This window comes from Thermobia domestica, chromosome 14 (assembly GCF_964235325.1).
Source record: "Thermobia domestica chromosome 14, izTheDome1.hap1.1, whole genome shotgun sequence".
In the NCBI taxonomy this organism is placed as follows: domain Eukaryota; kingdom Metazoa; phylum Arthropoda; class Insecta; order Zygentoma; family Lepismatidae; genus Thermobia; species Thermobia domestica.
The window spans coordinates 98649970-98676830 of record NC_137467.1 but is presented as its reverse complement, the minus strand read 5'-3'; the positions used below and the strand labels follow the sequence as shown (position 1 = coordinate 98676830).

General features: G+C 36.3%; 1 pseudogene across 1 annotated transcript; it reads right to left on the bottom strand.

The window, feature by feature from the left end:
- Positions 1 to 301: 301 nt before the first annotated feature.
- On the bottom strand, positions 302 to 18959 carry LOC145670274 (cytochrome c pseudogene; annotated as a pseudogene). Its single transcript, XR_014128250.1, has 2 exons — positions 18854 to 18959; positions 302 to 1475 (listed from the first exon to the last, which is right to left on the bottom strand). The product of XR_014128250.1 is annotated as a cytochrome c pseudogene (transcript).
- Positions 18960 to 26861: the final 7902 nt, after the last annotated feature.

Sequence of the window (26861 nt, the reverse complement as noted above, 5' to 3'; positions counted from 1 at the left end):
CAGAAAATAAAATAATATAAGTTTAACGTCTTTCGTTTTGTCGTTTAGACGAAAGGGGACGGATGAATATGGAATTAAATTTCTGCACTCTTCCATCAGGAATCAAACGTGTGACCAAGTGTACCATAGGCATCCGTAGGTTAGTCAATGGACCAGCAGGGACGGGTTGGTTCCTGTCTTGTTGCGGAGCTTACAATATTATTCCCAGTTTTTCACAGCCTTGGTATTGCATAGGAATGGAAAACTCGAAACTCAAACTAAACGACAAGGTACGAGAGTTCAAGGAAGAAAAACACAGAAGTATGCACACTAAATAATATGTAATTAGGAAATAAGTTTTGTGCTTTGAACACTCTTGATTTAAAATTTTGATTTTATATAATCACAAATATTTTGATATGAATAATGGAATATTAATAACATAAATATATTAAATATTTTTCATAGCATCAGTTTACTTGAGTTGCTAGTTTGCTATGCTCTCATAGAAAGTGTCTTAATACGGCCGACAGATCAAGAATTGTTGTTTCCGATGTAAAATTATCTGATATCTTATAAACAAGAAACAAATTCTCAACACAACAATATTTGGTAAACGAACAATAATATATTTTTGTTTCCAGGCGAGAAAGAGATAAATCGCAACTTAACAAGGAAGTAGGTATAAATTGAATTATTCTATCTCGTGTCTTTTGCAACAATATTGTACAAATAAAGAAATCATTTTGTAATGTCGTTGTACAAATTCTGAAGAAGGGACAGTGCATGGAATGATTGAGCATTACATTATATTACATTGTAATAATATAATATATTCAATAAATATTAGAACAAATTAATTTATTGACATCTATTAACAATAGCAGCAGAAACTTTTATTTGCATCTGTCTCCATAATATTAACACGTATATATACCTCTACCATATATTTTACATGAAATACCCTCAGTATCATTCATAAATAGTAAATTCGGAGAGACCAATCAGAAGAAAATCACAAATTAAATTAGTTAATAACTCATTAGCAGGGGTAACTTTTCCAGCAAACAAGTAATAGGTGTTTGTTACTTAACAAAAAAAAAATAATAATAATAATCAGCTAATATTAAAACAAACAGCATTACTTAGTCGCTTGTTCCATATATGCAATTATATCTGCTCTTTCCTGCTCCTTCTTTAAACCAGAAAAGACCATTTTCGTACCAGGAATATATTTCTTAGGATCAGCAAGATATTCAAACATTGTGTCCCTTGTCCAAGTAATTCCTTTTTTCTTATTAGCATCAGTGTACGTAAATCCAGGTGCCTGTCCTGTTTTTCTTCCGAAAACACCATACAAGTTAGGTCCAACCTTGTGTTTTCCTCCAGCTTCGGTTGTGTGACACTGTGCACACTTCTGCATGAAGAGCTTTTTACCTTTTTCTACATCCCCTGACGGTACACCCATTATTGGCTTCAAATCTTACGTTGATAACCTGGAACGAAAACATTCTTTTAAAATTTAATTTCAAATATATATATAGCCCTATATTCTTGAATGAGTAATATATATACTGTATATTACTCATTTTCCTACCTTATACATATAGCTTCTATATCAGTGGTTACGGAGTTGGTGGCTTGAAAAGTGACCAAAAGGGTGCAAGCTACTGACAGAACTTAATTATGAAATTATAAATAAAGCAGCATTTGCAACAGTCACTCATAATTTAGCTTTCGTAAACTTCACGGAACACACGTGTTTGATATGCTGTCCTTCCTATTTCTGTTCAAGATTACTAAGTAATTAAAAACTTAACATATATAAGTTGGTTATACTATGCTTATTATTATTATTATTATTATTATTATTATTATTATTATTATTATTATTATTATTATTATTATTATTATGTATTTTTTAAAGTTGAGGTAATTGAACTTGAAGATTATCAGTAAAAACAAAAATATACGAGACATATACAAAGATAACAAGAAATTTAAGAAAGACTATTGAAAGAAGTCTGACGAAACAAATAGTATTTTGAATGAGTGGAAAGATTCGTTGACAATTTGCTGTACACGCAGCCGAAAATAATGATTGTTTCGAAAGTGAAATACATGAACCAGGTAGAGCCTCTTCATTGCTAAGCGGTTAGTGTACGCGTCTTTGGCGTGAGAGCTGGGTAGATTCCCGGCGTTAGTTCATGTGGTTCAGATCCCACGTTAAGCTATAAATATGTCTCATATAGCCTCACTGCCGAAAGGATCGCCAAAATGAAAAAAAAATGAAACATACAGCAGAAACATTTATTTTGGAGCCTAACCGAACAGATATAGAAGTTGCTGTAACGAAATTAAAGTACACAAGTTCCCGGTGTAAACGAAATTCCTGCTGAGTTAACATTACCTGGAGGGAAAATTGTGTAACAAGAAACACAATTCTCCTCAAATGGAACAAGCATTGCAAAATACTCGAAAACAAGTGAGAATACAATATCACGGTAAAACAATTATTTACTGATTGTTGAAAGGTTTATGGCTCGGTTAGGACGGAAACATTTCACCAAATTTGATGTACCGACAAAGCTAGTTAGATTAATTATGGTGTGTTTAAATTAAATGAAAAGTAAAGTCCGAGTATAGAACGTGTCTACAAATTTTCAGGGCGGAAATAGCCTGAAACAAAGGGATGCAATGTGACCACTGTTATTGCATTTTATTCTGGAATACGCACTGAGGAAAATTACAGACACCAAACCAGAGCCCAGAGCTAAACTATACTCATCAGGTTATGGCTTATGCAGATGGTGTCAATCTGATAAATTGTATGAGCAAAGCATAATGAAATACAGGAATTTTATTTAATGTCTGCACGGAAATTCAGAAGCTTAGAAGTAAATCAGGAGAAAATCAACTGCACGGTAATTCATCCAAACCGTAATGTTACAAACTATGCATACATTAATATCAAGTATACTTTCGACATTCGCGCTGAATCCGACTGTTTCATAAACAAAAGTGTCTGGGGGTTTTCTCAATATTTTCCCGTTTCCTCCACTTTCTTCATTCCATCATTTCATTCATTATCATCATAACTGTCTCCCTTAGCCTTGATACGTAATTGCAGGAAATAAAACTATAATTTGTATTTTATTTCAATAGTTTGGTCAAATAGGATACTTTCAAATGTTAAGATCAACAATAACAGACCAAAAGTATATCCACAAAGACTGACAGCAGTCCAAACTCTCTTATCTTCGTGAATTTATTATTATTATTATTATTATTATTATTATTATTATTATTATTATTGAAGATTTGAGAATTCAATGCTGCATCTCAAATAGTAGATGAAATCATACAATAAGCACGTACGGTAAACGAGCTAAAATAGGAAAGCGTGAAATATGCAGGTTTTATGAAGATAGTGCCAGATGAGTAAGGTTGGGAACCACTGTTGAATATTTTATGAGCCGGATTTAGAAGCAGTTAAATAATTCAAATTAATCCCTTCCTTGCAAGTAAAGTGACCATTTAAAGTTCTGCCGTCTATGATTCTTAGACTGTTATAGCAATTGGTAGATCATGTGATATCAAATAATGTACCGTCGTTAACTTCAAATTGCAACGTTTAAGTTACGCCAATGTGTTATTCAAACGAAAATATAAGGGTAGGTGGAAAGTAACAAATATTTTCTTTCGTAAAATATTGTAGGTACAAACTCAATTTTTTGCACATACGTAGTTTATTATATATGATTATGTTTCTAAAAGTTACAACTAAATGTGTGCTCCAGTATTTTCCAAAAACTCTCTCAAACAAACAGGTATATTTGCTACGACCGACTCAGTAGGAAAACTACTTATAACCCCGCAGATCTTAATTTCAAGTTCGTGAAGAGTTTGTGGTTTGCTGCAATACATTTCTTCCCTAACCCAGTACATAAAAAGAAATCGCGTAAGGTGAGGTCTGGACTTCCCGCTGGCGATTCTGTGAGATCCCGGCGACCTATTCATCGTCCTGCGAAGAGTTCATCAAACTATTGTTTTACATGGAAGGCGTAATGAGGTTGAACAGTTGCATAAATAACGGTTCATTCAGAAATTGTAAAACATACAAAATTTTCTAACATTTTCAGCTGTCTTGCAGCGTTCATATTGTCTATCAACAAATGAGATCTAATAATGCGGGAAGAAGTTAACCCACACCACATCACTTTCGGTTTACCCTACATTTTTACAGCAGTCTCTTTGGGATCACCCTCTCTCCAATAATGGCTATTGTGACGATGAACGAACCCCCTTATACACAGCTTCATCACTTCACAATTTTTTTTTTCAAACAAATGTGGATTGTCTTCATGTATTGCAAGTATCATTTCACAAAATTCAACACGCTTATCGCAATCATCTGGATACAACTTTTGGAAATAACGAGGCTTCCATGGTCTGTAATGTAACTTTTTATGGAGAATCGCAAGCACAGAATAACGTTGTAATGCGACTCTCTCTTGCAGTTTGCAAAATTTAAAGGGATCTCTCACTGTGGTCACATTTTCCTCTGATATCGAAGTCGAGCGCCTATCGGATTTTTTATTGTCGACGACACTTCCTGTAGTCATTAGTTTCCTGTGGCATTTTTAATATTGGTTTTGCATCCAGAACAGCTTGTTTCCCATGTTGGTCCCTCCACCACCGTTGAACCTGAATTCCAAACTGCCACAGCTCAAATCTTGTTGCAATTTTGGCCCTCTCCTCAACGCTTACTCGTCCTGGCATCTCTGTAACTTCAAAGGAACAACAAAAGCTTCACAGAAGCTGAAAAATAGGGAAAAATGCCATATTTTGTTCTATAAAAGAAGATAACTTTCATTGCTATCTACACATAACATCTATAGAATTTCACAATTCAAAATAGGGAGTTACCTTCCACCCACCCTGTACATAACTAATGAATCAAGAAGACCTTTTAAGAGTGGTTTCCTAATTTGTGTGTGATTTCAAATAAAATAATGTATTATTACACTGCACTTATCCTGGGGCTGACAAGCAACAGACACGGAACTTAACCTAATTGAATAGGTGATATCAGTGGTTCTCAATCTAATTCCTGTCACGACTCCCATTTTATCAATCCTCTTGCCAGTGACTCCTCACAATTTTTGGTGTGTAATAAGCTTCTGTGAGATTTTTAAAATACCTATTGCGGAATCCATTTCTTGTATATAGTGGATACAGTAACTTCCCTAAAAGCGAATGCATTAAACCGGCAAGTCCTTGCAACTGGTTTTCTGTAACGAAGACTTGGACAAGTTCTGGCTGAAAAGGAGGGAAGAATATTCTGGTCTGGTATCTTCTGCTTTAAAAGTAATAATTCCATTTGCCACATCGTTCCAGTGCAAAAGTGTTTTTTTTTTTTTTTTTATGGTAAGCATTAAAACAGACAAGAAATCGCTTATCAGTTGAAAATAACTTGATAATCTGCGTCACGAAGATTGAACCGGATATTCCCCCACTAGTGAAATCACACCATTCTCAGTTGATGAGTTGATTTTGAGTTTAACGTCCCGTTCAGCAGTGAGGCTACATAAGACGTGGACCTACTGATTTTACGTGGATTCCGAACACGTGAGTTTTCGCAGGGAATCGAACCCGGGTCTCCCATGCCAAAGGTGTGTACGCTAACCGCATACCCACGAAGGAGCTGATACTCACTATGCTCAGGCTTTCAATTTTAATTGTATTTCATATGCAGGTTTTGTTGCATTTGTATTTTACTGGTATTTCCATATGCATTTCTCCTTAGTTTTATATAACATCTTTTTCATTTAAATTGATTTTTAAACAACTCCATCTGTTGAAAATGTTTAGGAGACTATTTTCTTGTTTTCTTAACAGTAAGTATAAAAATAAAAAAAATGCCTATCAGAACAAAGTTCAAAATAATATTTGAAAATGTTTTCCGGTATTAGATTCTAACTCTTCGCGAACCCCAAGTGGGGAAACTTGAGTGATATCATAACACATATATCTTGTTCCAAACTTAATATGAATTTAAGTAAGGAAATGATCATTTTCACTGGCCAAAGAGAAGGCATAACCCCACGTTTCATTCATCGCAGGATGGGAACGAAAGATAAATAATAATAACAATAATAATAATAATAATAATAATAATAATAATAATAATAATAATAATAATAATAATAATAATAATAATAATAATAGTTTTAATAAAGAGTATTGTACATGGTTCTCATTAACGTTTATTTTGACTAATAATTTACCAATTTACCTCACATATTATATATTTTTATATCGATTCACACAAATAGTTGAAAGCATAAATAACCTTTACCTACCCATTTCTTGTTACAAAACTACTTAAGAATGCATGTTGCATTATTTTATATTTAGTGTAGGAGTTATATAAATACATGTTGTAACAAATCACTTACTGGAATTGCCTATTAGCTTAGTAATGTATTACAAAATATTACATTAAGTTTTCGAATGTGAAATTTTGTCTATTATCTCTCAACATTGATTTGTATTAATAGGAAGATCCTCTACATTAATAGGGCAATAAAAAATGTCCATTTATAATTAATAACACCTTAAAGGATTCAATCTCCTTCTAGATTTGTAGTTTTTATTTCCTTTCTAAAATTTCACTGGCTTTATTCACGTTATTGTTGTCTAGATTCTTGATATCGAGGCCCTCATTCGTTTGTATGCTTTGTTCCTGGAGACTATTAATACAAATGTGATGGACGAGAAATTAGCTTAATTTATGCTATTTAATTTTTGACTGTGGAGTCACCAGCAACAGACATACCAAATTGAATTGAAACAGAACATTTAGACTCAAGAGCACTTAACACATTATGGATGGATTCGAGATGATTAGAATAATATAACAATCTAATTCCTCTAGCTAGTTTATAGATCGTGTTAGAATAGATTTGGCTGGAAGTGGCACGTTAGGGTACATATTTTTCAACAATTTAATCGAAGCTTCAGAAAAGAAAACAATTCTTCATTGAAGAGATTAGCAAGTTCACGACATAAGCTACACAGGTAAAGTGAACATTATCCAGATAAGTTCACTAGCGTAGCGTAAATTTTCAGAACAGGTAGACACCTTAACGCTTTTTAACAACTCCACAGATAGACGAAAATGAAGGTATATACTAGAATTCTCATCAGTAGTTGTTAAATTGTAAAGGTATCAGTGATTCGTAACACTTTTTGATTAATGACACACTTTACCGAACGTCCAGCTTGTTTGATATTTTTATTACAAATAATATCTATTATAATAGTGAGACCTGTTAGTTTTTATAATGGCTCTATATAGTACTGAGTATTATTGCTGCCGCTGCCGTGTTGACTGGTACAGTCTTGGTATAGTCTGCATCAATTTTAACTAATTATGATTAAATTCTTCATGATTTTTAAATTCTACAATTTCGTCGGCTGTTCAATGTAACGAAAACAGATTCTTATTTAGTATATAATAACGTATGGAAAAATAAGGAATAATCCTTCTTTTTCCCATGTTCGGTTCTACTATATTATAAAAATTTTATTCAACAGTTACAGAAACATGTAATTATCTAGATAATTCCTGCATTTTTTTCTGTGGCCATTCGACACAGCGAATATATCAATAACTTTTGTTTAAAACTGGGATCACTTCCAGCATCTTTAGCAGAGATTTTTCATTTTCCATCAAACATATAGAGGGCCTTATGCACAGTCGTTTTTAGCATTAAGAGTTTGACTAACGCGTGAAGTTAACTTCCGTATTTGGCAAAATGTTAGTGAGGTTTACAACAATTTATATCGAATAAGGTCAGGCACAGATGTCCGCAGGCTGCCTATCCAAGCACATTACGAGATAATTTGATAGTATTATTGTCTCTTACCTTGATTCTTCCTAATGTGATTGGACAACCTTGTGGGAAAGGCATGGCTAGCCTATTTCGATAGAAGCACTCTACTATCGTGCTTCTAAGTATGGATATTAACATCACGCGTTATTTAAACTTAGTACGAAGCTAGAAATGACTCCGAATAGGTCCCAGAGCTTCTTAAAAATGTTTTCAGTGTTGAAGAGTTCTCTTTATGCATATTCCTTTCAGTTTATGCCTTAGTTGGAGCAATATTTACATAATACGTAGACTACAATGTGTATGGAATTCCATACACAATCAATAGGTCTATATTGCATTTCTGTAATGTTTGTTTTATAGGTGTGTATGAAATTACATACATATTGCGTAGAAGTCAAAATTTAGTGTCAATTCCCGTTATGTAAAAAACATAGGCGGAGGAAATCATACATGTATGCGCCTGAAACAAAGGCAAAAACAAAATATTGTATCACTGGCGAACTGTTTCCAGTGACACGCAGTGATAACGGTCAAAAGATATGATGGCAGTCAATATGTTAAAAATCAAATGTAACAACTTTGTCCATTGCACACAAATGCTTTGTATGTCATTGTCTTGATTATATTTTAATAATTCGTGTGGTCACGGGTCAGAGTCACTATTAAGTATCACGAGCTCGATTCTTAGTCGTTGTTCATTGAAGATAGGATATATTCATTAACTGTTGTAGTTCGCTGAGAAGAAACTTGGTGAACTTTATATTCAAGAACCATTTTCATGTTCAACAATTCTGCGAAATTGATTTCCTCGAAATCTTATTTGGGTTGCAAATACGTCCACTTCATATGATAGAATCCCCAAAATTCTGAAATGCGTTTCCTCGTACTTCATTTATCTGATAAGGAAACTTACGGAAGTGTAACTCACTGATTAGAATGAAACTTTGCATACTTGTTGAACATCGAAAAAAAACTGACTTTTTTTTATTATTATTTCGGCAATGGTGTGGGTTGAAGGGTAGAAGCTATCCTTTGAACGTTATGAGTAGTATCCAAGCATAGATAGAGAACAACCGTTTTATGTAGAATAAAACATACTGCCAGGGGACTTTTAGGACATCTGATGCAGAACCTAACGTCAAAATTACAAAATTCAAAATGGCGGAATCAATAGGGTGATTACAATTACAAAAGGTCTTCTGGTTTGAAATGCTCTGGTGCTAGCCAAGAACAACCGCAGTTGGCACGGGTTACTGCGAGAAGGTTGCAGATCAATTTGAAAGCCCCTTCTGTGCTTGCCTCTCACTATTCGAGGTGCTTATTGAACGTGAGTCTCCTCGCCTCTCACTAGTCGGGGTGCTTATTGAACGTGAATCTCCTCGCCTCTCACTAGTCGGGGTACGTGGTGTAAACCATGTTTATATATCACACACTTTTTTACGGAAGATCATTACTGTTTTCTCAATAAATTCATGATTATAACAGTTGAGGATATATGAAGTTCTGACATAGTGGTAGATGAAAGGGCTCGCTATAAATAAGCACCCCAATTAGTGACAAGCGAGGGGACCTACTTTAAACAAGCAGCCCGAATAGTGAGAGGCGAGAGGACTCAATATAAATAAGCACCCCGAAAACTAAGAGAACGACGAACTTTAATCAAGCATCCGTACTTTAAAATAAGTACACAAGGGGGTTTTAAATCTGTCTGCAACCTTCTCGCTGGAACCCCTGCCAACTATCATTGTTCTTGGCTAATACCAGAGCATTTCAAACCAGAAGATTTTTTGTAATTCTAATCACCCTATTGGTTCCTCCATTTTGAATTTTGTAATTCTGACGTTAGATTCTGGATCAGATGTTCTAAAACTCCAATTTTTTTCTAAATTAAACGATCGTTTTGTGTCTGTGGTTGGATACCACTACTAACGTTCAAAGGGAGGTTTCTACCCTTTAACCCGCACCATTACCGACATAAAAAAAAAACGTGTCAATTATTTTTCGATGTTCTACAAGTATGCAAAATTTTATTAAAATCAATGAGTTACACTTCCGTAAGTCTCCTTGTGAGAGACAAGGCTCATCAAAACAAGCTATAAAAGTTTCCTCGAACTTCATTCTCATAAACTGGCTTAATGCAAAATGAGCCTCATTGATGTATAAGGTAATATCGGAAAACTTGTAAAATCCTAAGTAGGTTTTCAATGAACCCAAACAATTTAGTGAATAAGCAAAGTAGAAATACGAACGTGGGATTTTTTTTTAGTTTTCTTGCTAAACTACAAACATGTATAACAGATAGTGGATCCCATTTATGATTTTCAATAACGTGAATTGCCATTCTTTCAAAATCTTTAAGATCAGATTTACTAATGATCCTTTAGAATGGCAATTCCATCTCGTGTTACTGTAATGAGTAAGTTTGTTCCCACAGAAGTTCGGTTCTTTTTGAAGGCATACTGAAATAATGTGTGGAAATGTATTTTTCTATTTATAATATATGCATAACTACGAATATTTTCTCCCTATTAGAAGTTTTAAATATGTAGATACTAATCTCTACAGATATGATATCTACACATCCTTTAGGGTTCGATCTAATAATATTTAGTAGTGATTATTAAAGATTCAAATATCTTTCGAGTAAAGAAGAGGTGGCTTCTTTTAGGCTGAAATTATTTTATTTACAACTTAAATTTCCCTATATTGAGTGTATGGGATTTGACAGGCTAGTAGCGTTCGAGAACATAAGTTTGTTCTCCGCTAGATAGTAAATTGCTCACCTTCACCAATTATTGATGGAGAGGGTACAAGGATACAAGTTCTACTTATTTGTCCTATCTTTCCTATTAACAATATTGATTTTAATTTCTTGGGCCCTGTTGATATACGGCAGCCAGTACTCTCTTTACTCTCTTAAAGACTGCTCCTTTGATCTCGGGGACAATCTGACATAACACTGTTCGGAAACTGTATCTACTCAGAGAATTCCCCGATCAGGAAACTAACTGGAATCAAGGATATATTTGTTTATTAGTATAGGTTAAACAGCCTTCTCTCCTGGCTCAGTTTTTTAATAACAACTTGCAATCAAGGCGAAAGGACCATGGGTAAAATCATAACACTCTCAAACTCCCCTTGTTGGAAGTTGCGGTGTGAAAATTCTAAATAACCATGAATGCAAAAAACACCACTTGCATGTCTAAGAAATGTCTTTTGGGATCCTTAAAGATGGAAGTGTCCGAAAGTTGTCCAATGTTTTGTAATCGTCTGAGTAAAATAGTGAGCACATGTGGCTTCGCGTCAAAACTGCAAATGTTTCTGTCATTACCCTCGCTACCACCAGGCTTTGCCCTGTGGCTTTGCTGCACAGGACCTCCACCTATGCATATGACAGCGTTATTGCGCTACCTCTAACTGTGGGGTCGAGATGTGTATCCCTTTGTAATGCTACATAGTAGTACAGGTAAAAAGTGATTTCGTAGCTATTTTGTAATTTCGGACGACCCAGGGACATCGGTCGGACATGGAATGGGTACCGCATGAACATTAATGAGCATCCCTTTTGACGCCAAAGGAATGTGTGAAATACGAATATGTTAGTAGCAAAGCAATGTGAAACCTGAATAATTGAAACTAACCAGCGCTATACTTGTAAAAGATAAGCGAATGTATCAGATCCAAGCGAACGTAAGATACACTTAAGAAAATAAAGCTTTTACTGTTGGGTTCTACGCCCCAAAACTCCCGTTTAGTAGTGACATGTTTCCGTTACAGCTACATGTATCAATGCAGTGAAAATTAATTGAGGGCTCCTTCCCAAAAACTTCTGCCACTTGAAATTTATTAACATGTTGCTTTACTAGGTGGTTGTTTATAACCCTGGTTTGGAACATTCAAAGAAGGATATCATCCCTTACAGAGATATTGTAAAGGATTCATTATTTCTGAATAATACGGAGATTCCAACACTTAACAGCTTAAATATATTACTTTGATTATGATGCAATATAGACAGGGCCGGATTTAGGGGGGTGCACCGGAGCACGTGCACCCCCCTCCGTTCCGTATATAAACTATCTAAACTGATAAACTGGCAGTGGAAATAGCAATACTTTCCTAAAATTTCATGTCCTGTTTTCGTTTGGGGCTTAAAAGAAAGGGGTTTTGCTAAACACAATAGTTTAAGTCAGTTCCTCCTACACATCACAGATGCCTAAAGGTATTTTTTTTTTAATAAATTTGATTCAAATGTACGAATAGTTATTGGTGCACCCCCCTCAGATAATCCTGGATCCGGTCCTATATATAGATGCTTACGTATTAATGAATAACAAAAATACATGCGAATAACAAATATTTCTGAATAACAATTGCGAGTGAAGGATAAAAATGTAACAGAGCTGATTCGTGAGTAAAATATAATCAAAGTAACAACGATCAATTAGCAATACAACGCTAAAAACAGGTCCCTCTTGTGATATCAATCTACTAATTTCTTTCGTATGTGTTACAAATTTACACTCCCTTAAACAGGAAAGCCCCGACTCCTCAAGGGCCGGTACGTTGCAGGACACTACTAAATGTTGCTAGAATCAATCGGTATATTTTTCTTCCTATTGCATCACACACTTCCTAGGTTACTTAGTAACGTAGTGGTTTGATGCATTTAAACATTATATTCTATTAGCGATTTATTTAATATGGCCTCATTGCGCATCTTCACAAGTTCAAGATTAAACCTAGTATTAATTCTTACAAGGTACATTCGCGAAGTGTCCCACAGCTATTCGTGTAAAATTGATTCAAATGCAAAGTTCTCTGCGGCCCAATATGTATTGTACTAATATTAGCGGCCCATACCGGTAATTTGCATATTCATATATCCGGAATTGAATCATACACCACTGTAACTTTTGGACACAAAATTGCTTTTAGTTTTTTTAGATGTTACTGGACATGAATGTAGGCATATGCAAAACAAAGTGGATCAAGTACTGCTTTTGTGACACATGTTACCCATCCCACCCGTCATCTCGGATCCGCCATATTGGATTCAACTTTCGATTTTTCAAATAGGAATAGGTGCAAGTACATAAAATTTATGTGCAATTTTCTCGGAAATTCGCTTGTGTAGTGAGTTTTACCGTAGCTTGTACCGTTTGCATGGTATTGCAGCAGGGACGGCATTAAGGGTGGGCGGGGTGGGGGACCGCCCACCCGATGGATGGCCTTTCCCACCCATCCGCCCACTCCAACAGAAGGTGACATCCTGTACTTCAATACCACATTCAAAAGCGTTACAATCCAAACAATTTAAATACATTCATTGATTCAATGTTACGAATATCTTTGGGGAGATTATTATATAATGTTGGACCTAAGCATATGGGACAGTTTTGAAACAATGCTGTACGGTGATTTTAAATGTGGAAATTTTCCCTATATCTAGTATTATGAAAGTGAAAGTTTCCTTTATTGGCAAAGAATGTATTAAGATTTTGGCGTTTGAAAATTCATAAGTGTAATATATAAAGACACGGCAGTGGTAATATTTGTAGTTTAAAAAAAGTTTTTTACATGGTTAGTTTACCCTTGAAGTCCATTATTTGATATCACAATTCATGTAAATCGTCGTTTCTAATTCCAGTTTTTACTCCAGTAGAAAATAAAACGAAAAAAAATAAATAAAACTTACATGATGTATCTAGTTTTAAAGGAGGATTTTCCCATCATTCCCAGATAATTCGCAAATTGTTGTGGGCCAATAAAGTTAGCATGGCTAGAATTGCTAATATTGTTTCCCTTCGTATGGTGTAAACGAGTAGTTCTTGGTAGGCTGTTCTATTGGACATGAGTAAAGGTGACTTGCTTTTTTCGAGCTCATTTAATTACACATTTTCGTATTTTGTTTCTCCATTTGAATACAGGCTGCTCGCGTTAATCCAAACCCACCGTAATCCGTTCTCTGCGCCTGTCCGAATGACAATTTACCGGAGGGGTTGATATTTTTAGACTGGTTGCTTAAACAAAAACAGTTGTTCTGAATTATTGGACTATATCAGGCCACTTTTCTTGAATACAAGACTGTTTCAAATGACTTTTGAATGTTTAACTACATATACGTGTTTTGGATTAGAACTAAACCTTGACAAATATTCGTTTGTAACTGGATTTGTGACTTTTGAGAACTCCCTTTTTACGCCAAACAATTTAATAACCCGAACAGCTAAAGCAAATATTCGGATTATCGCGCGCTTCCCACTGTAGTTATCGAAGTGGTCCACATTTCGTCCGAACAGTTACCATGAGAATAAACAGATGCGAAATAATGTTACTCCTATTGACCTTCCAGTGTCTCCGGTGAGTTCCAGATTCGATTCCCAGTGGAAATATAAGTGATTTGGATCCTACTCTAGGTCCCGTTCTTAGGACGTTATCATCATTCCATGGAAAGTTATGGCATGCCATCATTTCTTCACTTTGCCCAGGGAATTTCGGGTCAAAGATCGACTTTCGGACAGGACACTGTATCATCATAATGAGCTTTCACTAATCGGTCATCGTGTCCTTTGTATATTGTTGAGGTGTCGTCAGTGTTACTACACAGAAAATGACGGCTTCTAATGTACTATCTTTGTATGATATTCAATATATAATATTATTTATGGCATTAAGTGTCTTCTGAACCACTAACAAAATATTTTTTACCCGTTCATCTTAGGTTGCAGCTTGTGTGGCTATAAAGAGAACGTTTAAGGCAGTTACTCTAACACTTGCTGAGATGAGTACTGAAAATTGCAGTCGCTCTTCTGAAGCAAGACGTCTATTGAGTAAAGTTAATTTTCAGTTTGTGTTCCAACTCAACTTGTTCACACTTTTTATAATACAAGTTGAAAAGATTGTCAGAGATTGTCAGATTATCTACAAAATAAGGAGAGCACACTGGCCAATGCTGTTTTAGTTACGAAGGGTGTAGTGGGTTATTTTTACCGAAATTCGAAACTCAGTCGAGGAGTTCGAAAAAAATTTGGAATGAGTCTTTGAGTCTTGCTGAAATTAACTGTATATCTCTAATGGGCCCAATATCCAGAACACGATCACTGCCTCATCATTTACGTCAGTATATTATGACTGAGCAAATATCGGTTGAGGAAGAAGATATCCAATCCTAAGGAGACTACAGACTTAGAATATTTCTTCCTGTACTTGACAGAATACTTCCGAAATGAATAGGCGTTTTACAGAAAACACAGGTATTCTATGTGGGATAATCTATCTTCACCCTAAAAATGAACACTTCCTCTCATTTGAGAAAATTGAATCACTTGCACATCATTATGGATGTGATGTCGATAGTGTAGAGGTGGAACTGAAACTTTTGAAACATTATGAGGAGGAAAAGCAATGCAAAATTACCTGTTTCTCAGTTTACTGAAGTAATGGATCATTTGAAAATGGCTTTCATGAAATTCACAAATTAGCCGTAATTGTTGTCACCATTCCTGTATCCAGTTCACTATGTGAGCACTTGTAATGAATATTTCTATAGAGGATGTGGTAATGCATTCGATGTTGGACATAAAGATCGACGCATTTCTCTTCATTAATGTGCAGGTATGAAAGTTTATTGTAAGCCTGTTCGTACCATGTGATCAGCCCTTCATATTTTAAAATACGTTATTCTTTCTGTGGATCATGACGAAGTTTTGTTAATTGCTATCCAATTTATAATTGTTTTAGTTTTTTTTCTAACTTGAGTTTCAGTTTCAAAGATATCTATGTAAGCTATGATCAAACAATCATGCTGTCAAATTTCTCTATTCTTTTAGTAACATAAGTCTTTGCTGCTGCATATAGAGATCACGTCAAAAAATCTTGTTTTACTTTACCTGCTTGTGTATTTTATTTTATTAACGAAAGGTGGAGTATTATCTGTTAGTCTGTGTTGTTTGAACCTTCTTTTATTTCTATGCATTAATGTGCATTCTTGGAGGGAGAGGAGATAAAGCTGTCTTGAACTTCATCGACTACACAGTACACAACGTTACTACTGTTTTAAAAAACTGGAAATAGAGATAGCGTGTCTGCCACACGGAACTCGGTAGGTCGAGCATATAGCCACGTACTCCCGCAGCTCATCCTAAGTCCTGCATTCCTCAGGCGAATGCCGGAATTGTACCTTCTGTTAGGCCAATACAGCTGTTTTCCACATCCTTGTTCCTCCCCTATTTCGGTCTGAGCCTTAGCTAACTAAAGAGTATAAAAATGAAACTTAATTATTGTCAAAAACGTCTACATTGTTCAGTTCTCATTTTCATTGTCCGCCCACCCAGCAAATAGGTCCGCCTCTTTCCGCCCACCCCATCAAGAGCTTCTGGCGTCGTCCCTGTATTGCAGGTTAAATGTCTGACACTTCAGAAATATTGAACCAAATAGAAAGTTGCGTAGGGCCCCATATGTGTATGTACTCTTATACGTGATTAATCGTTGACGTAATATTCTCTGAATGTATATACATCCAGACACACAGACGTCAATACAGAAATGGTACGTTTTCACCCAAACTTGGTCGTATCTGGATTTACATTAGGCATTTTGAGCGTAATATAACGTGGATGTAATAACAATCATTCATAAAAATCTAATAAAATTATGACACCAATGTTGTAGTTTTTTTTTACCTACAGTTTTTTTCAGTTAGAAACTGTTTTGATTTGTCAACATCAAAAACGTAAGCCTAAATATTATTACTCTGCAATGTCTATTCGCAAAGTGCCTGGAGGGATTTAACATGTAATACCTTCCAAATGGTACAAGCTACGGTAAAATTCACTACTAGTGAATTTCCGAGAAAATTGGAAATGAATTTTATGTATCAGTTGCAACTATTCAATTTGAAAAACCGAAAGTTGAATTCAATATGGCGGCCGGGATGGCATATTTGTGGATCCCAAGCGTTTCAGATATGCTCTGATTTTATTGGCCGATACAGATAGGATATCAAGAGTCATGACATACACATAGCAGAAAGCAAACACCAGCTGCTGTCGGTCCTCGTAACCAAGCATGAGACCTCCCCACTAGTCTAGTGACTAGCACGTGCGCCTTTGGTGTACGGCGTTCCGGGTTCGATTCCCGGTGGGAGAACCTTTGAAATTTGAACTCTCCTCGATGTTTCTGTGTTCGTGCCCCTGTCGTTCTAGGTTATTGGAAAAACGAGTTAAGCGACTAAAACAAGTAAAAATCAGTTATAAGTAGTTAAGCAAGTTGAGGCACGTTCGGTAAATCAGTTAAAAAGAAAGTCTGCTAGTGAGCGCGCTAGTAATAGAAGTCACTCTTGGTGTGGGTTCAAACCAAGTCCAAGGAAAGTATTTTTATTTGGATATTGTATACATGAAGCTGCATCAGTTCCCGAAGGAGCAGGACGCTCATACTTTTAGGTATTATTCATTGAGTATGTACGAACTTAAAAAGAGGGTAACAAAGCGACTTTTATTTACTTATCGACTGATACGAAAATAAAAAAGAACGTACCTGTACTTTATATCTGCATGCGTTGTGCCCTTGTACTTTATCTATGACTATGTGTGTGTGGGGGGGGGGGGGACTTTAACGCGTACCGCATGTCTTGTGCACATGGATACTTCTTACTATTGCACTATGTAGAAAATTATGGTATTTCATGTAGAAGTGGTAATAGAACACAGAAGAAACGCAGATCAGGGGGTTCTGATGTATACTATTACCTTTATTTTTAAACATTTTCATAACACTTCTTTCATTAATTTGAGCATGCAGTTTTACTATACGGGTCCATAGTATAAGTAGGAATAGTAGTAGTACTAAGTATTAATAGGAGTACCGGTAGTAGTAAAAGTAGAACTAAGGGTAGTAGTAGTAGTAGGAAGAGGTTAGCAGTCCTGTAGGGGTTGGCTGGGTTCTGTGTTCAACATCAAATGGGCAAATCAAAGATTTGCGCAAATTTTTCTGAACATTTTACATCAATTTAAAACAGCTGGGTAGGGTAGCGCACGAAAACAAGTACAGGGTAGCGCGCGAATATAGAAACGGTTGAGATTGGAGAAAATGCGCCACGGTGGGTAACATGTGCCAGAGCAGTACAGTCTGTTTTGATACAATCTGTTTGCATATGCCCACATTCATATCCAGTTACCGTCCAGTGTCCATTCTGAATATACTAAAAGTGATTTTGTCCGAGAGCTGTAGTAGTGTGTGATTGAATTCCGGATATATGAAGGCCTATAAATATGCAAATTACCGGTAGGGGGCGCTAAAATTAGTACAATACACATTGAGCCGCTGAGTATTTTGCATTTGAATCAATTCTACACGAATCCCGACGGGATACTTTGCGAATGTTAGTTGTTAGCTACAGTACAGTGATGACCTTTGTTTCCTTTTTCGTTTGTCTCATGCTTAGGTTCCGTATAGTGCTATCAATTTCCCGGTGAATTTGGTAATTTAGGGGACCTACCTGTGGAACTTAACCTATATACCCTGTTGTGAGTACTTTCCGTGAAATGAAGTTCGTTTTCAAAAACTATCCTATATGACTTTGCTAAACTAAATCTGCATGAAAAGTTACAACCCGGATATTAACTTTCATCAGGATCTTACATCCCACAAGGAATTATAAAGGTAATAACAGAAGGGTTTAGGTTACTAATTCACGGAACTCTACAAAATTTAAGATGAGATTATTTATAATTTCCGGCTTTGTCTAGGATTTGTAAATAACTTTTAGCTTCACGTAATATAGTATATTTAAATCGTAAACGCTAATGAGACTGCACATTCATCAAAAATTGAGATATATATAAATATTAGGGCTACATTGTTCTGGAAATATCAACTACATTTGCAATTTTCTACACTAACTCAGATTAAAGCTTGATTTACTTATTTACTGTATAGTGATAACAATGATATAAATATATTATACTAATTACCTCCCATAGAAACTTATTTGAAACGTAAATTGTTCTTGATGTTCGGTCTCTTGAATTTGTGATTGTGAATTTTCAAATGTCAATAGTCTTTTCTTCTTCTTCTTCTTCTTCTTCTTTTCTGCTCCTAAAGAGGTGCAGACTTTAATTCTTATTAACTAAATCTCCTTACTTAACGATTTTTTACTTACATATTTTTTCTGTAATTGATGAAGTTTAATTCGATTTGCTTTTCATACTTTATACTTATGTAGAAACCTATATATTATTAAATGTATTTTTCTTTTTTTTATCCATAATAGTTTACATATTTTTTTTCAATGTAATTGATAACAATCAAGAATGTCTTGATGTTCGAGATGCTCAAATGGAAGGAAATTATAATCTAACGCGGTTTTACACGGTCAAAGAAAGCTGCAACAAGACCATTCTATTCTTCATATTCCCACGATCCAAAAAAAAAAAAAAAAAAAAAATGTTCAAGACACTTGAACAACAGTCTCGAATGAAATTGGAACCACTTTTAAACGATCATAGAAATATTGAATAGATCATATTCAAACGATCATTTTATGTACTTGTTCATAGGTGGCAGTTCTAACAAGTGTTCTAAGATATGCAAACATGTAAAAATGTAACTGCGTATTAATTTAGTTCAGACTAATGATTAGTCAAAATATTATCGTTCCTTTCCTGACTTTCTGCAGGTAATTAGAATTTAATATATGAAACCTTCTAGAAAATGCCACTTGATTTTACAGCCAAGCTACAAAATTTTCACTAAGCATTTTAGACCCTTAATATCAAATGTAGGTTAAATTAATTAACATAAAAAGTACATAAAATCATTCCCTATAACATTTCTTTTTTAAACTTGGTTCTTTATATGACAACGGATAACAGAATCATAGCCAAAAAAAAAAAATACTCGAACCGTTTTAAAAAATTGTAGGTTAATACGGCTTTTTGATGTTATTTACGCTATGGAATCCAAGGCTGTTCTTATAAGGAGACTGAAAACATGGGAAACCAAGCAAAGTAATGACTTTTTTTTAGCTACTAGACTTACCGCCAATATATCCATCAGTCTTTCTTCAAAAAGTAGACTATATTCGTTACTGATTAAAAATAGTCCGTCATTAAAAAAATGGTAATTTTAAGGTTAAAATGAGTGAGCACATATGAAAGAGAATTATCTGGGATATTAATTTCTACACTGCATAACATTGCTGCAGAATGAACGAAACTGGAATTTTATGTTTATAAGTTTAATGTTATTAGTGTCAAATCGTTACAAGGCTATAGTAGAGTTATAAAGAGTGAATGTTATACTAATCAAGTGTTTGTTATACTAACATCGTTCATGAGCATAACCTCCATCGATGAAGCGCCTGTTTCATACGGGCGCACCCCCACCCCCACATAATACCACTTGTAAAAAGTTAGAAATAAATTTTGTGATGAAATAGTTGCATGTACTATAATAGAATAACATGTAACCATTTCCAGGGCGTTTAAGTTTGCCCCATATTTCAATCTGTACTCAACTATTTGGGCATACGCCAGGATAATAGCGATATATATATATATATATATATATATATATATATATATATATATATATATATATATACAGCGAAAAAGTCACACTCACACACACACACACACATACATATATATATATAATGTGTCTCAAAAGTCCACTGACAGGGTAACTCTGTTATAATCAGAGTTACAATAAAATAAAAGAGGGAAAACCGTCTCCAAATACGTATATTTTCAACCTAAAGTGGAAGATTTTTTTTATTATCTGGAAAAGCCGCTTGGTCTGTACACTGTTTATGCGTCCAATGTTAAATGAAAATGCAACATTGCAATTACCTGAGGGTTGGGGGAGGGAAGGACGGGACAAGACGCTGACAATATGAGTGGGACAAAGGTGAATGGGGCATGTTTATTTAAACTGGAGGCTGGACATCGACACTAGGTATGGCCACAAAGTTCCGGTTCCAGCGGAACCGGTTCCGCGAAGAACCGGTTTTCGGAGATCCGGTTTTCAGAACCGGTTCCAGACCTGGATCCGGAAACCCGGTTACAGAAACGGATCTTAGGAACCGGTTCCAGACCTGGATCCGAAAACTCGGTTCCAGAACCGGATCTTAGGAACCGGTTCCAGATCTGGATCTGAAAACCCGGTTCCAGATCCGGATCTTAGAAACCGGTTCCAGATTTGGATCTGAAAACCCGGTTCCAGAACCAGATCTTAGGAACCGGTTCTACATCTGTATCCGAAAGCCCCCAAAGAGCCGTAAAGGAGGCACAAAGTTCACCTTCAAAGAAAATGCCTAGCATACTGTTCACAGCGTACCAGCAGCTCGGGTTTAGCGTAGGGATGATCACAAAGTTTCGGTTCCAGGGGAACCGGTCACAAGAGGAACCGGTTCTTGGAGATCCGGTTTTCAAAACCGGTACCGGGCCCGGTTCCACACCTGGATCCGTGGAACCGGTTCCAGATCTGGATCCGAAGAACCGGTTCTAGACCTGGATCCGAAGAACCGGTTCCAGACGTGGATCCGAAGAACCGGTTCTGGAACCGGATCTTCTAGAACCGGATCCGTTCAGACCCGAAAACCGGTTCCACCAGGAACCGGTTATGGCCATCCGTAATCGACACGTTAGCATAACAGACAGTATCTGCATTCACTTATGTTGTGCATCCGAGTAAATGGGAACGTTTCAGTTTCATTTAACATTGGGCGCATAGTGTACAGCCCAAACGGTTCGTCCGATTTATAAGATTCCTTCACTTCAATTGAAAACGTCATTTGGAGACTGTTTTTACTGCTACATAATGTTGTAGCTCTCATTTTATATATTTGTCTGTTTAGCTCGCATATTTGTCTGTTCATAAAATGAGATGAAGTCTTTCGTTTCAGAGATTAATAAAGGTGAATGGTAATGAAAAATTGATTGTATGGTAATGTGGAAGGAAACGGAAGAACCATCGAGGAAATCAACGGACACGATGTTTTCCACCAATAACTCACTTGATTTGGATCGAGATGGGGATCGTTCGTACCAAAGATAAGCTATCAATTACTGGGTCACCGCGCCCCCTTTGAATGTGTATGGTGTGCGCAGTGCACACATTATTCATGTTAATGTAAAAATTTATACTTTATATTTTCTTAACTTATCTGGAAGTAAGTACATAGCTTTTCTGCATAAAAATGGAGATTTACAATTAGTAAGTATTATTAATAGTAAGTAATAGTAATGGCTGCATATGAAAGAAAACTGTTTTAGATATTAATTCACAGTGTTAGAGAATTTTTGCCTCCTGTAGGAAACCTGTAATTTCAATTGGAAGTACAATTTTGCATATATTAATGCATAAGAAGTACAACACGAAGTTAATTTTTTTATTGCCCTGCGTTTTTCCTGGCTTGCAACAAACATATCACATTTATTGTCGCAATAGTCACTTCATTTGCGACGTTGCTGTCGTACGAAGAAAAAAATCAGTTCTAGTTTAAAATAAGAGTATATCTTTTGTAAAGTTGGATACTAGGTGCATAGGTTTGCATGGACCGCAATTATTCTCGTATAAGTGACGTACTTTGGGATAACGTAAATCTCTTTTTTATTTCCGTAGAAATGCAGTTTCTTACTTAGAAAAAAACTAAGGCGATGAGAGCATTTGGTGGTATTAGTAAATATTTAATGAACGTAAGTCTGAATGAGGTTTTCCCTATTTACAACAGGCAGTTGTGGGGATGGTACCTAATTTACAGGTCCCAGGCCGATTCCTCCTTCCCCGGATTATATGCTCGCCGACCCAGGTAGCACAGTCACGTCATTAACACGTCTTTTTTTGGGGTTCGAATTCAAAATGACGTCTTTTGAAAATTTGGAACGTCTTCATCACGTACCAAAATGGTAACAAAAATGACGTGTGAAAAATGACCTAAATTGTACGTGTTTATCACGTGCCAGAATGGTACAAAGAATCACGTGTCGAACATCACCAAAAATAGACGTCTTTTTTAAGTGCTGCAAGCGCGGACGTTCTCCGTATTGGAACTGCAGTTTGAGCAGTGCATGCTGGGAATCGTGAGCCATTTCTGAATTGCCATGGAACTTTGTGGTGTTATGATGGTTTTCTGTGTTTAAGTGAAGAAGTCATCTTTAAGACAAGTAAGTATAATTCCTATCCTATTCCTATCTAGGTATATTCTGTGTAAAATTCAGCAGATTGAGTATTAGCTCCTCTCATACAGCGTTGCCTATTGTTTCTTATTACAGTGTATTAAAATACCGTAGAAAGAACGAGGATACCTCCATTAGGTTAACTTTAGCAGACACCTCTACCAAATTAAATATTTTTAGGTAGAATACTATATAAAATATCAATAGTGAAGGTAGTAAAATGATAATGTATGTGTTTAAACTTAATAAACCGTATATGGGAGTGAGTATGCATGGGAAAGTATGTCATTCTGGGGTGCAGTTTTACTATACGGAGTGTAAAATGTACGAAAAAAATTGGACAAGTCTTTAATTTGCCCATTTCATGTCGAGAACAGGAGCAACCAACCTCCGCGGGTCTTCTAACCTGTTCCTACTACTACTACTTATACAATTGATCCGTATAATAAAGCTGCACGCATTGTGGAACTATTTGCCAAGGCGAAAGACTGCTGGATACAAGCAAAGAACGAGATGACAGTAAGTTGAGTTGATTTTGAGTTTAACGTCCTGTTTAGCAGCAAGACTATATAAGACGTGGGCCTACTGATTAACGTGAATCCGAACATCAGCTCCCACCGGGAATCGAACCCGGGCCTCATACGCCGAGATGACAGTAAGTGTATGCTTTTGGAGGCATTACTGGAACAGACGGTTCTACCAAATTTTGACACATTTTCAGGTTAGGTTAGAGCTTTCATGCACTAAGTGAGGAGCTCCATTACTAGTTGCAGATTTACTTCACGGGGGTTAGTATAAATACAGAGTAGACGTATGGCATATTAAGCACAGTGATAAAACACGAACGAACTTTTGCTAGGTGCCCACTAAAAAGCACAAATGCATTCTATTCGAGTCTGGGCACGAGCACAACAAGAGGGCCCGAGCGGCAACGAGGGGGTGCGTCCGTAGGGAGCAGGCACGTCAACGACGGAGACTATACACGTAAACTATACACACTTACACTTACAATGCTTTCACCATCACTCAAAATTCTGCTTCACTCGAGCACACGGTTCTACCAAATAGAAAATTTGTAGGTAAAATATTATGAGAAACATTTTTCGTGAAGGAATGGGTGTGAAAAAAAAAAAACAATTACTGTCAGTACAGCATAAGTGACCAGTGAAAGTATCGTATATGTAAGTGTGCTCTTCCACGATCCTCGTTTATACGTGTACTTCCCGTCGCTGACGCGCCTGCTCCCTACGAACGCGTCCCGTCGCTGCTGCTCGGCCCTCTTGCTGTGCTCCTACTGACTCGGTTATATAGCATTCCTGCATTTTAGTGGCCAGCTGGTATAAATCGTGTATGACTTCAAAGTTCTGACCGATGGAAGTTCTAACCCCTTGGCTCACTCAGTTGTAACCCTTATGTTTTGTTTAGCCTTTTGTAACACTAGTGCCTTAAATCTAGTTTAAAAATCCACAAAATCGATGTATAGTTGATAGACTCGTTTGTTAAAGTAGTGCTCTCATTGTATATGTGCATAATCAGTGGGAGGATATTACACCAGTTGAGAGCACTCTCAAACTGCGACCACCGTCCTGTCGCACCTACGTACCCTCACAAGACACTTGGCTACCGTAGCTGTGCCACAGAATTGGGTGTGGGAATCATAATAATGTAACGGGTTTTTGACAGTGTTCGAATATTTTGTTCATTAATTGAGTAGAGAGCTCCATCGCATTCTAGGCTCCTGTGCCAGCATGTGATGATGGATACTGATCAATGTTGCCACTAAATTTCAAGAAAATATATTCCAACTCAGTTAAGTATCTTCTACATGACTACATTATTATAAGTTCCACTGCTAATCGTAAAACGATTCAAAGGAAACCAAATGTCTTATTAATGGTCCGTGATTGGGGGCTGGTGGTGGTCCCAGTCAGATGTATTTTAGCGAGCTATTGACATAGGGAATATCCCCCTAATATTTATGCGTGCAATAACAAGGGAAGTCTCTTTGTGTCAAAAACCTGCTTTCAAGTAGAACACCACATCCTCATCATTAAAAAGAAATGAAATTAAATATTTAGTTTCACGCCCCAGGATAAGGCACCGAGGCTAAGGAAGATAGTGATAAGGAAAAGTGAAAAATGGTGGTATGAAGAAAGTGGGCGAAAACGGGAGAATGTCGTGAAAACCCAGGCACATGGTGTTTGTTCACCACAAAGCCCACTTGGCACGAGCTGGGATCGAACCAGGGACCCCACGCACTAGAAGTGAACGCCCTATCACTGGGGCATTGCAGCCCCATCAGTAAAAAGAAACATACCTCATTGTTTCGGGGTTTACATATCTGCTGCCGCAAGAAGGAAGCTGTGTACACAACAGGGGCGGATCCAGAGGTGACGACTGCCCCTCCCAGAGTAGGATATATTTTTTTAATAAAACCCATCTCAGAGTTGGAGCTCTTGATTTTATCAAGCTTGTATTATAAATTTAAGATTTTTTTTTTACATTGCAGAATTTAAATGAAGCAGTACATAGCAAGAAATTACTTGCCTTGGTGTCTTTGCTCAGAAAATGTCCACCTTCGTAAACGCAGGTAGTCATTAGTGTTCTTTGTTTTCAAGATGCGATATTTTGCGTTCTCAAATCCGATCCCTGCTTTCTTAACAACGGGCAGACAATAATCCATAAAATCTATCTGTCCACAAGTTTGTCAATATTTATTTTACGTATCTTTCCATTTAAGAAGTAACCATTCCCGCACTGAGATTAGCACGATTTCGGACTCTGGGTTGATATATAAATTTAATTTCGAACGAAATTGTACCAGTATTGGTAATGCATGTCCAAAACAAGAAATTGTTTCATTAGAACAGTTTGGGTAATCTTTTCTGTTCATTACGACCTGTAATTTATTTAAATTTAACTTTTAAAGATAATTATGAAAACGTATATTCAGAATGAATGGGATGTAATTGTTTTTCTTGTAGTTGGTAGTATTGTAAAATATTTCTTTCTCACACCGTCCTTTACGCTGAAAATATCCAGAACAGAAAGCATGTAAAATTTATGGCTGATATTTTCTTGCCAACTCATTTTCCTTTCTATATGCTCTTAGGTTTTTTTTTTTTTTAAATACAAAATATGATAAAAAGCTCACTTTACTGTTTACATGAAATTAAACTGCTACATTTCATGTTAAATGTATTTAGTCGTTGTAATAGGCCTAGCTGTAAATACATGTTATTTGCAAAGATAAGACTTGCATGTATTCCCACTTTCCAGAGTGTGTGGCCAATGCTCCTACAAATGATGAATTGATCAGCAGACCACCTAGCACGGAATCTTTCTTAACTGAACTTGAAGCCGTGACTCTCACCCCTTTCTGCTCGTCGAGTTGCTCTAGAAATAATCACTGTGGAGGATGACCTACACACCGAAGGTGTGACAGGTGAGTTTTAGACATGTTATTTTATAATACACATGTAAGAAAATGCCGAGCAAGAAGAAAAGAAAATAGTAATATTTTATTACTACTTAACTAAAATAAAATAATTGCTGAACAAGGCAATACTTTTATGTAAATGAAGTATTCGATTTAACGTTCCACGATCAGGTACTGAGGCTAAGGGAGACGGTGATGATGAGAAATGAATTAAATGGTGGAATGAAGAATGTGGGAAAAAAATTGGAGAACTCCAAGAAAACCCACGCACACCGTGTTTGTCCAACACAGAGCCGCTTGGCGTGAGCTGAGATCGAACCAGGGGCTCCAGACACAAGGGGTGAACGCTCTTATCACCGAGCC